Genomic DNA, 14,317 nt, shown 5'->3' with positions numbered 1-14,317 from the left:
CAATGCTAGCAAAGAATTTCAGACCTGGGAAACACTCTTAAGATACTGTCTCCTGACTCCGTTCCTAGAGTTTTTCCAACGCATTTACTCTACTAGAATATTTTTTCTCAGTGTTCACAGGTGTTTCCTTTGTACGGTTTTGGGGTTTTAAAAAAAAATAATTTTGAGAAAGAGTTGACAATCTGGGCCAATTTCAACAGGTAGTATGGGAACAATTTTATTTTCCCTCCCTCCTTTCTTATAATATCTTGCAGAATTTCAGTTGACAATAAAACAACAACAACAAAAATAGTAGCGGGATCAACTTACTGACCTGACTTTGTAATACTTCCCAAAGAAACGTCAATCATCAGATCCACTTTCTGGTCAAATGCAAGATTAGAGCATTTCTCACTCAACAGGATGCCTCTGAAGACCCCTCACATGTAACAGCACTAAGCGCCTCCAAGTGCAGACTTGAAAACTCCACAAGACACAAACATGGTATCTCTTCGTTTCTTTAATGTTTCGTGATTGAGTGGAAGATGAACTGTCTTCTGAGGCTTGTGATGCATGTCCAGAGATGTTTTTTCTCAGTACTCAATGCCCGCCCCCACCTTCTGTGCAGGAATAGTCAGAGATCATGATCCAAAGGACTTTTAGATACTCCCTTCTGTGACTGGTCTTCCCAAATTACATTTGGGCTAATTTGATTATCTCTGTCTGTGGGGTGTAGGATTTTGAAGTATTACAAAAGTGATTGCAGAATTGGGACTGGCTAATTTTTGCACAGTGCAATTTTTGTATCAGTGGCCTTGAGAAGAGTCCTTCAAATACTGTATCAGAATTATGAGTGAGAATCTTGTAAATAATTGGTTGAATGACTGAACAAAGGGAGGAAGCAACAAGGAAGCCTGCCTTTCTCGAGTGCCTGGGTACAATATTTTGCCTCACCATTCCTCTAGTATGAAGTTATTGCTTGCAAATCATTTAAGTTTTCCTTCATTATAAAAGCTCCAGGGCTTCCCTGGTGGCGCAGTGGTTGAGAGTCCGCCTGCCGATGCAGGGGACACGGGTTCGTGCCCCGGTCTGGGAAGATCCCCCATGCCGTGGAGCAGCTGGGACCGTGAGCCATGGCCGCTGAGCCTGCGTGCCCGGAGTCTGTGCTCCGCAACGGGAGAGGCCACAACAGTGAGAGGCCCGCGTACCGCCAAAAAAAAAAAAAAAAAAAAAACCAAAAACCTAGGTTGATGGATAAAGACGTGAAAGGAAGGGACTGTCATGTTCAACCTCGGTGCCGTGAATCAAAACAGTTTATAAACTTCCTAAAGAGGCACACGCCAATTGTGTTGCCACTGTGGGAGGTGGAAGGAACTTCCGGTTCTTGCCTACCTGCCAGAGCCCTCGTGGAATGTCCCCCCAGCACACGCCACCCCGACCCACGTGCCCTCTGCCCCTCCCCCACCGCAGAACCGTTCAGCCCGCATTTTCCTGTTTACTTTCAAACGTGTCCCTCGTTGACTTGGATCCCGAGCGTTTGCTCAAGCAGGTCGCTCTCTGGCTCCTGGTCTTGACTTTTCTCATTGAGGCTACCAGGCAGCAGTAGTCTGTGCCCAAGCCTGCAGGATGGCTTCAATAGGAGGTAAGCCTATAGGCTGGGGGTGTGTTCTCAGAGACCCTGCCATCCTCACATCCTTCAGGTTCACACGTTACACTTAACTGTGGGCACCTAGTTGGACTGAAGGAGAGGGAGAAGAGAGCACTGGACGCACAAGGACATTTCACCTGGGGAGACTGGGGAGCCTGAAGAAACCTGAGACTGCCCTGGGGAGGAGGGGTCGTTGGAGGTGGATCAAGAGGAATTGCCCTGGCTATGGAGAAAGGATGGCAGCAGACAGTCTGATTCTTTCTAGAAGGGAGACAAGCCACTTTGAAACGTGTGTGTAAGGATGTGTGTGATGTCCTGGTGGTGACACAGGGAGGGTCATGAGGAAAGCCTAGAGCTGTAGTGTGTTCCTGAGGCACCTGAAGCTTGCCTCACCATATCTTTCAAAGGGATTTGAACAGGAGCATACTGTATCTCAGGGGGCCGTGGGGAGAGATGGTCTTGGGGAGAAAACTATTCAATGGGGCTGTGTGTGGCCACACCTGCAGTGAAGTGTCCTCTCCGAGAGCTAGGCAGGGGGTTACTCTAACTGCCGCAGCCCACACCTCGTCCACTCCTCCCAGCCCAGAGCTCACTTGTCAGTTCAGGTAACTGTTGCCTTGGATTCAACAGGGGATGGGCAACCGTTACGTGTAACTTCAGCCAAGAGAGGGCTCACGTTCCTGAGTTGCTCTGAATTGTTCTTCCTTTTGTGGAATGGCAGTACTTCAGACCTACTTCATCTTGTCCAGTATCTCATGCTGGACCCTCAGGCTGCCTTGAGAGGAAGAGTTTGTTCCTATTTCATGTCACTCCTTCATGGACAGGGAACAGATGAGGAGTGGGGTTGTTTCGGGTGGAATGTCTATGAAGGCTGCTTCCTCTTTTAAAGGGGGAAGGAGTGTAGCCCAGGATCAGGAAGATGATCTTCTGTGTTACTATTAAACGTCCTATGACATCTGTTCTGGTTAGTTAGGAGCACCGTGGGGTGTACCTTGTTCTCCTGAACGGGGATGTGTTTCAGACAACTTGATCGCCATGGCATCTGGCTTATGCCTGCATCTCAGATTGTCTCTCCGTTATTGGGAGCTGGAAGGGGAAGGACCACAGGCAGTCTATACTCCCATGACCAATGTAACATGACAATTCCCTGGCCCTTGTTTAATCCTCTGCAGCCATCACTGGCTGTGAAATGACAGAATCTAAGGGACACGCGCCTACTTCTCAGACCACGCCAAGCCCCTAGGAACAGAACTCCTGACTGATGACAGTGACTCTGGGCACTGGGGAAGGGGTGGCAGGACCTGGCCCATGTTACGTATCTGCTGTGGGTTGTTCTGAGATGCAGGTGCTTTCTGGGCCAGTGTCATGGGTTTGTATCAGGATTCCATTAGAGATATTTTCCAGCATTTTGTTTTGTTTTGGGAGGCTAGGAAAGAAAGAGGGGATTTATACTGAGCATCAGGAAAAGGAGGACTGAGGAGGAGGTGGGGCCCTAATATTTTACACAGTGCCTGTCCACAAAGGGCCTTTGGGGGCCTAGAACTTACCTTGCAGAAGGCCCCTGCTAGTACGCCGGATGAGGGGCATTTCTCACAGAGCGGATATCCATACAGCTCCAGGTCTTGGGAGACAGCCTGTGAGGCTTAGGTGCCAGGGTGTGCCTTAGGGAGGCTCTCCAAGTGAGTGCTTGCTGAGGCAACTTCTTCTCGGCAGGCAGGGGTCAGGGAGCTTGGTGGATGGGCGTGGGGTCACCAGTGGAATAATTCTCAACTGGAGGTCAGGGCATGAAAATCACTTGAAGACATTTGCACGCTGCAGTTTCCCTTGTCCAAGAGTCTCTCATCTGTGGAGATTTACACTCTGATGCCGCAGAAAGCCTCAGTCCCACTTGCCCATTCTTCTCCTCCATTCACTCCTTTCCTTTGCCTCAACAGCATCTGCAGTGCTGGGAACGGATGTCACCATGAACCCCGGTGCCTCCTTGTCTACTTTCATGGCAGTGTCCTTTCCTCCACCCATTCCTGGCGCCCAGCACTGGCCACCCTGGGAGCAGCACCTGCCACCTCTCATCACCCCCGCATTCCCTCCTGGCAGCAGCCTGCTGCTGCCAGCTTTCCCCAGGATGCCTTTGGTGGCTAATGGTGGCTGTGGCCCCAGTGCCCCTGAGGCTTGCAACTTCACTGTACAAGTCAGGTCACAAGGGAGGCCAGTGCAGGCCCCCCAGACTCAGACCTTTATCGTTCCTCAGGGCCCCCTCAACTGGAGCGCTCCAGGGGCCCTCAGCGGGAGTGCTGCATGTCCTGCACCCATATTCTTAGCAACCCCTGCGATGGAGACCATTGTGACTGCTCCAGCTGTTGGAGTTACTCAGGCTGGCAAGGGAGGCTGGACCCCAGGCTTTCCTCCTCAAGCTCCACCACCAGCTGCCCAGATGGCCCCTAACATTCGCCCAGTGAACTCTGGGCCATGGCCACATGGCACTTCCAGGGAGGGCAGCCTGGACACCAACCAGCCCTATGCCTCGCAGGAGGACTGCTCTAACCACCAGAGCGTGTACAGTAACTTCCGACGGTGGCAGCGCCTAAAGCCACTGGCCTGGAGACACCTTCCCCAGAGTCCTGATGCAGAAGCTCTTTCCTGCTTTCTCATGTGAGTGAACGCTCAGGGGGTCATGAGCTTATCGGAGCTCTTAGATAAAGAGGAACTGGGGATGGACTCGCAGGTTAGGTTTCTAGGGATACTGGAAGCAAGGTGTGAGGGCGATGTCCACGCCATGAGAAGGCACATTGTCGGTTATACGGGCGAGCCTGCCAGTCCATGACATCATGACTGAAATGTGCCTTATCTCAACTGACCCCATCCCCCTGTGAGTCTAGCCAGCTTGCTCTTCCATGATTCTCCTGGTAATATGGCCTGAAGACTTGCAGTCAGAGAGGGTCGTGGTGTAAGTTGAGGAGCCAAGGAGTGGATGCCACACTCTCCTGTGCTGCCGTCTCCTTTCATACAGCACTTGAGTGTACATGGCCGGGGGAGGTCACTTCGGAGAAGGGGGAGGAGCGCGGGGCCCAGGAGAGCGCTTCATGCACGCCTCGACTTTGTTGATGTGGAGAATTCCACTAGGAACAGGGTGATGGTAGAGCTCTCCTAAGGGCATGGGCTCTCTCCCACTAGAGTTGTGAGCCTGGCAGGCATTTCCATCCTAAACCTCCGGTCCCTCGAAAGGGGACAATCACACTTCATTCAGAGGACCGTGCAGAAGACTCCTTGGGCTAATCTATGAAGTGTCAGCAGATTGCCTGGCAAATGCCACGCCTCATTGATGATGGTGATTTTTATTATGAAAAGGCAGCCTTGAAGAGGAAAAGAGCTCCCCAAGGCACAGTGTCCCAGCTCTAGCCTGGGAGTGGATGGTCATCCTCGAGTGAGTGTGAGGTGGTGACAGCAGTAGCCGGGAAGGCTTGTCTCTGCTCTCCCAGACACCTGCCTCTCACTCTCCTGTTGCTCAGTCATGCTGTGTTGAGTGATGTGTGGTCCACATTGGTGGGTGGGGTCAGGCAGGTGGGGGCTGGGCTGGGCACAGAGACTGACCCCGAGTGCTTACAGCCCAGCGCTTTGATCCCTGGCCCGCCTGAAGCCCACCATGACACTGGAGGAGGGACTGTGCAGGGCCGTGCAGGAATGGCAGCACATTAGCAACTCTGACCGGATGATCTACTACGAGATGGCGCAAAAGTGAGTCAGCGTTCTGGGCCCAGGGGCTGCGTGGAGGGTGAGGCGAGCGGGTGAGGGCAGGGTCTGGCCGTGGGGGTGCTCATCAGAGAGGACAAAGGAGAAGGGCTGTCGCTCGGAACAGGGGGCCCGCAGCCCAGAGGCCCTACAGTCCTCCAGAAACCCCTCCCTCACCTTGAGAGTTTGGGTCTTCTGTCCTTCCTCCACCAGGAGCTCTGCCCTCCCCTGAGTTTGACCTACCCTTGCCCTCACATGAAGGTCTCAGGACGGGGCAGGGTGAAGCTGTGAGTCCAGTAGGGGTCCAACTCCGGCCTTATGGGCTGGGCCGGGGAAAGAGCTCCACCCGCCAGCCTGCTGCTTCCTTAGTGGTGGCTGGCTGGCGGCCACTGACATAGATTTGGGACCCCCCCTCCTCACGAAAAGTGGCCTGAGTGGGTACCCTGGCATCCCTGAAGAGGCTGGGGAAGCCAGCTGTCATCAGCCCAAGGGTCTCTGGCCCTTCCAGTGTTTGCTCCACGGTAATCCCCCTTGGTTTAAGAAACAAACAAGCACCTCTCAGAGGAAAGGAAGGCCTGTCCTCTAAGCTCAGCATCCACATCGTCCAGCCTCTCCTGAGCCCTGTCTCCAGGTCTACGTTCCAGAACTCTCAGTCCCAACCCAGGGTCCTGGATTTGGGCAAGGACCCCTGTGGGGAACACATGCCTGTTCCAGCCTCTGGCTGTCAGCCCTTCATGTGGCTCTGGATGGGGGGCATGAGGAGGGTGCCCCCAGGGTCAGCCACGTGTCCCGTTGACCTGGTTCAGTGCAGCGACCTGGCTCTATGCTGTTGAATGCTCTCCAGTGCTGGTGAGGCAGGAAGGGTCCCAGATCTTCTATCAGTTCCAGGAGCAGCTCTCTGCTGTGGACAGCACCTCACAGGACCTTGACAGCCCCAAGGCACATCCTCTCCCAATCCCTCATTCTTGGCTGCCTTTGTTGGGCTCCAGAATCCAGGCCATTTTCTCAGGGTGGCCTGTGCCTCCGTCACACCCCAGGTTCATGGAATTTGAGGCAGAGGAGGAGATGCAGATTCAGCAGTTGCAGTGGATGCAGTGCGCGCAGGGCCTGCCTCTCCAGCCCCACCGAAGCTGGATCCTCGGGGGCCCCCAGCCCCAAAAGTGGGCCTTCAGCCAGCCACCCAGGTTCCCACTGGAGTTGAACACACAGGTAACAGGGGCCCAGGGTTGGCCACTGTTCCCATGTGGATCATCTTCCTTCATAACAGGGGCATTGGTCTTTCAAGCAAAACAGCCACCGAGGCGGGGGGTGGGGGGGTGGGGTCTCAGATGCCCTTTGTCACTACGGGGTATTGACTTGGTCCATTTTGTAACTTCTCTCACACCTCCCTGTCAAAGGACTGCACACAAAGTCTGCCTAAGAAGTGGGCTTGACGGGGACACCCCTGGAAAACTGGAGGTTCCCCACTTCCTTACACGTGACTCTCTTAGATGCCCCCTTACCTCCCCCCTCCAACTGTGCATGAAGCTTCAGGTGGTCCTGACCCCCCCACAACCACATCCATGTCCCCCAACAATGCCCTCACCAGCGTGCGCCCGGTGGTCAGGAGGTGGACCGGGAGCCCCTCACCTTCCTTCCCTTCCTCCTGCTCTGCCTCAGCCTGTGCTCCCAGGATGTCCGGCCCCAGGGCCCAGCCCTCCCGCCCGAAGCCACACAGGTCCCAGCGACCCCCGGAGCCCAAGGCACCCGAGGAGCTTCCACCTGAGGCTGTGAGGGAGTATATGGGCATCATGGAGGCGCTGGTGGGGCCCGTCCACTCAGCCACAGGCGACTCAGATGCAGAACGGGGAGAGGACGGACATGAGCTGCAGCAGGAAGAGGACGGCACCTACTCGGACCCGGATCTCTTAAGCTACATCGACAAGCTGTGTTCCCAGGGGGACTTTGTCACCAAAGTAGGCTAGGCCTGGAGACTGGGGTCTGCAAGATGCCAGGGCATGGAACTCTCAGCACCCAAGATCTGGGTTCTGCTCAGGCCGTTGGGACTTAAGCTCAGCTCCTTGTTCCTGAGCCTGGTGTTAGGGGAGGTTTACGCAGATGTTTGTGTGTATATGTTTGTGTCTGTGTGTATGCCTTTCTGTCTGTGTTTGTGCCTCTGTATATGTGCTCTTTTGTGTGTGACTGTGTATGTGCATGTTTGCATGTGTGTGTGTGTGTGTGTGTGTGTGTGTGTGTGCGCGCTGACCATCCCCGCCCTGTGGAGGAGAGTGGGGTGGTGGGTCTCTGGTTTTCACTTTCCCTCCTGGCCTTCTTGTCTCACAGGCCACTCCTGGCCAAGGATGCTCACAGCCTCTTCTTTCTGTTCTAGGTGGAGGCAGTCATTCACCCTGGATTCCTGGCAGATTTGCTTTCCCCAGACCCACAGCTGGATCTCTTGGCCCTAGAGAAGGAGCTGGAGCAGGAGGAAGGGCTCACCCCCGAAGAAGTGAGTCAGGGGAGGGAGAGGGACACTCAGGGAGCCAGGGGACCCCACGGGAGGGCGGCCCCAGGTGATCCAGGGGACAGGGGAACCCAGATGACCCAGGGGAGCCAGAGGAGGGAGGGATCCCCGGTAGAACAGGGGACACAAGGGACACCCAGGAAGACCAGGGCACGGAGGGACCCCAGTGAACAGGGGAGAGGTAGGGCCCCAGAACAGGAGGGCCACAGAGCGCTGTCCATCCCTCCCCTGCCTGGGACGCCTGGCATGGGGAAGGGCCCGTTCTGGGGTGGGTGCAGTGCAGGGTGAAAGGAAGGAGAGGACGGGGAGCCGGGAGGGGAGGGAAGGTCACAAAGCTGGGAATCAGTTGCAGGAGGATGGCAGGACTGCCACAGTGTCTGTATTTGGATTCGAGTCCTGGGGTCGCCCGTCCCCTCCTCCCCCCCAGGGCCATTGTCCCACTGCCCAGTGCTCCTCCTCTCACACGTGTGTGTGGAGCCGTCACTGTCCTCCTCCCTCCTACCAGCTGGTGCAGAAACGACTCCTGGCCTTGAAAGAGGACGACGGTGTGCGGGCAGCCCCGAGTCACAGTGCACCCGGAATGGCCTCAAGTCCTTCTGAGTCCGACGCCGGCCAAGGTGCCCAGAGGCACGACCAAGACCCCCATCTAGGGGTCAGTGATGAAGCCTGCCCACCAGAGATTGATTCTGAGGCTCTTCGTAGGCTCATCCAAACAGACACTGCCCTGTGCAGGCCCAAAATCTTTGTTCCCTCTGGAGGACGTCAGGAGTTCTCTATATTCCGGCCCGTACGGCTCTCCCCTCCCCAGGGTCAAAGGCGCACTGGCCCTCTACTGAGATCCAGGGATGCGTGTGTTCTCAGAAAGGCCTCTCCTCTTCGGGAGGCCCGAGTGCCCAGGGACGGGTCCAGTGAGAACGAGGAGGTGCTCCAAAGCGTCTTCATCGTAGACTCTCAGCATATACTGGTGCCTTTCGGGATGTCCCTCAGTCCTGCGCATGTCTCAGCCCTGGCTTCCTCTGGAGGTTGGGGGGCCCAGAGTGCTCCCCAGTCCCCCTCCTCTCAGAGAAGAGGCCTCAGCCCAGCTCCACCAGCCGCTCCCAAGTCGAGGAAGCGGGCTCTGTGTGGAGGCCCAGCCGCTGCTGAGAAGCTGCCCATCCCCGGGGCCGGCCTCGGCGTCTCTGGGAGGCCAGCCTTGGCTCTGGGGCTGGCTCGCCCCTCACAGCTGAGAAAGGGAAAGCGTGACCCGTTTGACACAAAGAAGCGTGGGAAGAGGAGGAAGAAGCACTGCAGCCAGTAGGGAACAGCTGGGCCGGCCCTCCAGGGCGAGGCCCCAGGGCAGCCCCCTGGGGAGCCTAGGGGCTCCTCCTCCTCCCAGTGCTGATCCTGGATGATGTGGGGGGAAGGGAGGGGGCAGGACCACCAGGGCGGGGAGGGGGAGCGGGATTGTGGGGGGTTAGGGAGGTGGGGGAGGTGGGTGTGGCCAGGTGTGGGTGGGAGCAGGACCTTTGGAGTGATGTGTGTAAATTGTGAACAAAGATCGTTTTCGTGGGAAATGCTCTCAGGCCACTGTCATCTTGTTGGTGTTGAGCTGCTCCACAGAGAGCGATCCTGAGAGGAAGGAAGGATGAGGGAGGTCGCAGGAGCTCTGGGTCTACAGGTGGCCACACCTTTCCTCCACATAGACAAGGACTCCTCAGGCTGCCCCTGGGAACGCACAGCTCTCACTTTCCCCAGGGACCCCCTCATCAGCCCCTTCTCTAACGCCTGCTTGGCTACGGGCCTTCCGGGGCATCTGTACCATCTTCTGCATCCCCGAACCTTCTGGGGAGGCAGAGCTGCTTTTGTGCCTTTCAGCCCTCTGGACACTCACCAGTTTCTAGGATGGAGCCTGGAGACAGCCCTTGTCATTATGGAGCTTCTCTCTGCTTTCCTCATGTGGCCACACGATGGCGCTGGGATGACCCTCCGCTCATCCAGGGTTTCCTGTGTGGGTGGCCTGACCAGAGACGAAAAGTCTTGGCCATGGGGACAGGACTGTCTGCCTCATCGTAGCGGGAGCATCCTCTAGTCCCACTGGGATTATTGCAATGTGGAGAGTGGTGGAGGCAGCTACCTCTTAATCCCAATGAGGATGCAACAAGGGGAATGGGTGTGGGGAAAGTCATGGGGCACCCGTTAAAGGTGTGTATAAGGGAAATGACAGTTGGGCCCCTTTGTGGAACTTGTGGGATTTCTGTGCAGCAGCATCTCGTTCAACTGAGGGAGGAGGACCCATCTGGCTGTGGCTGTGGGGACTGGCGTTAGGGGCCTACGGGTCTGCAAAGACACCCCAGAACTACTGTCCCTTCCCTTTCCACCCATGGCTGGACATGTGTGTGTATTGGTATCAACACTGGTTTGTATCCCCATAGAAAACAGATCCTCCTAACAAACTATGACCACGTTGCACAAGAACAGCTTGCTCACAGGGGCAGCAGGGTGTGGGAAAGGTGTCTGTGGCCCCAGATCTGAGTGGGAGCTGGGATCCATGCTGAGGAGTGTGGAGGCCTCAGTCACCGTCCTGTGGGTGCCGGCAGAGACTTCGAATCATCAGAGCAGGGGAAATGACCCCCTCATTAGAGTGAGATGAGCAAACAATGAGGGGCAGGGAGTAGACCCCTGCTGTCTCCCAGAAGTGCCTCCCCTCCCAGTCTGCTTAGCCTCTGTCACAGCCTGTGCTGGCCCACCTCTGAAGCCCCTTCCTCCTAAAGCACTGAGATGCTCTGATCTTTTATGGACCTGCCCTGGGCCTCACCCCCTCTTCCCTGCTGGCCAAAGGCTCTTCTCCTGCTTCTGACTTCTGATTCCTTCCCCAGGACCCAGGTAGGTGTTAGGACAACAGAGATTCCCTGAACATGACCCCTACACCAGCATGCAAAACTGGGGCCGCAGGCTTCCACAGGTGGCATGACTCTCTGCTGGACCCTGCAAAGAGCTTGGAGAAGAAAGGGGCTCATGTCTCTCCACCTCCACAGAATCTGTACGTCAGCCTCACAGGTCCCCCTCTGTCCAGGTGGGCAGCACATATGTGCTCCCAGCCCTCCTTGACCCTTTGTGAAAGAAAGTTTTTGCAGCTTAGTAGTCTGATATTAGTCAAGGTGTCTCAGGGCTTGTTCCTTTGGAAGCCCTACAGGAGAATCTGTTTCCTTTCCCTTTCTGTCTTCTAGAGGCTGCCTGCATTCCTTGGAATTAGTCCCTTCTTCCATCTTCAAAGTGCATCACTTTAATCTCTGCTTCCCTCATCCCATGGTCTCTCCAACTCTCACTCTTCCTGTGTCCCTCCTATACAGCTCTTTGTGTTTATATATAGCCCACCCAGAAAATTTAGGATAATCTCTTCATCTCAACATTTTTTACTTAGTCACAGCTGCAAAGTCCATTTTTCCATACATGGTAATGTTCACATATTGTCATAGGAGGGGTTAAACACGGACGTTTTTGGGGAACCAGAATTTACCCTACTAGAAGAAATCCACAAGAATACCTACCATCAGAATCCACATGAGTAATAGACTATGACCAAGTGGAATTTATTCCAGGGATGCAAGCCTTGTTCAATGGTAAAAAATCATCAATGTAATCTACCATATTGAGTCTAAAGAAGAAACACATACTGTCACACCAATTAATACAGAACAGGCATTTAACGAAATTCAACACCCATTCATATTAAAAATGCTCAGAAAACTAGGAATAGAAGGTCACTACCTCAACCTAATAAAGAACATCTACAAAAAATCTACTTCTAACATCACATGAAATGGTGAAAGAATGAATGCTTTTCCCTGAGTTCAAAAACAAGGTTAGAATTCCACTCTTATCTTAGTTTTCAACTTAGTACTTTAGATTCTAGTTAGGGTAGTACAGCAAGAAAAGGAAAAAAGAGGCATATATATTAGAAAAGAAGAAATATAACTGTCATCATTTACAGATGACATAATTGTCTACATAGAAAATTCCAAGGAATGTATAAGTAGACTCATAATAAATTATAATAACTTGCTTTAGCAGGATCTCAGAATATAAAATCAATACATAAACATTAATACACAACATTGATCATATTTCCATATACTAGTAACAAACTGAACGATTGAAAACCAAAATTTAAAACATAGTAAATAGGTTCCAGTTCAAGATGGCAACATAGGAAGATCCTGAACCCACCTCCTCCCACAAACACACCAAAGCTACAGCTACATATGGAAAAATTTTCTCTGAAGAAAACTAAAAGATGGTGGAGCAACCCCTTCACATCAGGAAAACCAGAGGGAAACCACATCAAAACAGGTAGGAAAGGCTGAGACACAATTTTGCCATAAACCCCATCCTTGGTGTGGAGACACACAATTAGGAAGGAACTCAAAACCTGGAGCTTCTTCCTGAGAGGTGAAGGGTATGGACCCCACATTGGGCACTCCAAATTTTAAGGCTGGCACCTGAGAGATAGACCCTCAAAACATCTGACTTTGAAGACCAACAAGGCACATCCCATGAGACCCACAGGGCTGTGGTGAACTGAGGAACAGCTCTTAAAGGGCCTGTGCACAGACTCACCTGTCCCAGGGCCAAGTGTAGAAGCAGCCCTTTGAAAAGCACTCTGACTTTTTGTGAAAGAGACTCACTTCCCAATTTTAAAGCATTCATCTGAGGAACAGGGGCCTGCTGGAATACTCCCCAGGGACAGAGGCTGGCGGGTGCCATTTTCCTGCTCTCTCTCTGCCTTGATAAAACTGAAAGGTGCCATCTTTTTTCCCCTTTTTCCTTTCCTGCAGGTGACAACTTTGTGCTCCAGCCAGCTGGCTCCTTCTTCCCTGCTCTTCCTCTGTCTTGCTATATATATATATATTTTTTTCTTCTTCTCTTTTTTTCTTTTCCCTCTTTCCCTTTATTCAAATGGTGTCATCTTTGCACTCTTCCCACCGCCTCACTCAGCCAGTAAGCATCATCTTCACACTTTCCTTCTGATGTGCTCCAGAGAGCCAGAATCTCCAAGACAGGAGATCCCATTTTTGTGGCCTCCACTCAGGGGATGCTCCTTGATCACCTGGCTCTGGAGGCCAGGAGGGATTTCTTTTCTGGGTCCCATGGGACTGTAACAATTGGAGAGACAGTTCTTGGCAGGATACCACCCCCAGGATGTACCACTACACATCAGACTGAGACACAGCCCCAGCCTTTTCATGAAAAAGGTCTATTTGCTAGTAGGGACAAGACTTAAGAGCAGGCTTCAGGTTCAGCACACATCTAGAGGCTACGGATGTGCTCTCGGGGAAGGTAGGCTGGGGGTGCCATCTCTCCACCCTCACTCTGCCTTACTACAGTTCACTGGTATCTCCCAGAATGGAGCTTGTACACTTATCTGAAGCACTGTTTTCTTGTGACTGCTCCCCAGGGAACACCTTCAGATTGCTTGCTTCTGGGGTGCAGCAGGGCTTCCACTTGCAATCTCACAAGACTAAATACATTTGCATTCTTTAAAAGCTGTTACCAAGTTTTCTGGCTTCCTATCAACCTGAATCTAGGTGCTGCCTGAGATCCTCCACTTTGCGTTGCTCATTTGTCTTGGCACACCCTCAACTGCTGGGATGGTGTGCCAGGTCTATTAAAAATAAACTGCTTAGACAATCACGAAGGTTTGAGAGGCAACCAAGAGTAGACAGGGTTAAATGACAAGGTTCATCTGTCACACAGCTCTTTAAGACTGGGAGATGTGGCTATTTCACTTAATGCATAGAAACCAACACAGAGAGTCAAGCAAAATGAAGAAAGAGAGGACTATACTCCAAAAAAAGAACAAAATAAAACCTCAGGAAAAAATCTTAATGAAATGAACATAAGTAATTTACTTGATAAAGAGTTCAAAGTTATGGTCATAAAAATGCTCACTGAACTCACAAGGAAAATGGATGAAAACAGTGAGAACTTCAACGAAGAAATAGAAGATATAAGAAAGTTCCAAATAGAAGTCACAGAACTGGAGAATGCAATAACTGAACTTAGAAATACAGTAGATGAAGCACAAGAAAGAATAGGTGAACTCAAAGACAGGTCAGAGGAACTCATCCAATCAGAGAATAAGGAAGAAAAAAGAATGAAAATAATGAATATAGCTTAAGGGATTTATGGCACATCAAATGGAATAACATTCACCTTATAGGAACTCCAGAAGGAGAAGACAAAAGCGGGCAGAAAACATTTGTAGAAATAATATCTGAAAACTTTTCCTAACCTGGGGAAACAAACAGACATCCAGATACAGGAAGCCCAGAGAGCTCCAAAGCAGATCAACCTAAAGAGATCCATACCAAGAAATATTAAAATTAAAATGGCAACGTTAAAGATAACAAGGGAATCTTAAAATCACCAAGAGAAATACAACTTGTTATATAACTTGTTATATACAACTTGTTATACAACTTGTT

General features: G+C 52.3%; 1 pseudogene across 1 annotated transcript; it reads left to right on the top strand.

The window, feature by feature from the left end:
* The first annotated feature begins 1,605 nt into the window (after positions 1–1,605).
* On the top strand, positions 1,606–9,150 carry LOC307055629 (NUT family member 2G-like; annotated as a pseudogene). Its single transcript has 7 exons — positions 1,606–1,621; positions 3,562–4,276; positions 5,231–5,359; positions 6,391–6,562; positions 7,013–7,308; positions 7,722–7,838; positions 8,359–9,150. The product of its transcript is annotated as an NUT family member 2G-like (transcript).
* Positions 9,151–14,317: the final 5,167 nt, after the last annotated feature.

This window comes from Hyperoodon ampullatus (genome assembly GCF_949752795.1).
Source record: "Hyperoodon ampullatus genome assembly, chromosome: 7".
Classification (NCBI taxonomy): domain Eukaryota; kingdom Metazoa; phylum Chordata; class Mammalia; order Artiodactyla; family Ziphiidae; genus Hyperoodon; species Hyperoodon ampullatus.
Note: the sequence above shows the minus strand (reverse complement) of the source record. Positions and strands in the feature narration are given on the sequence as shown.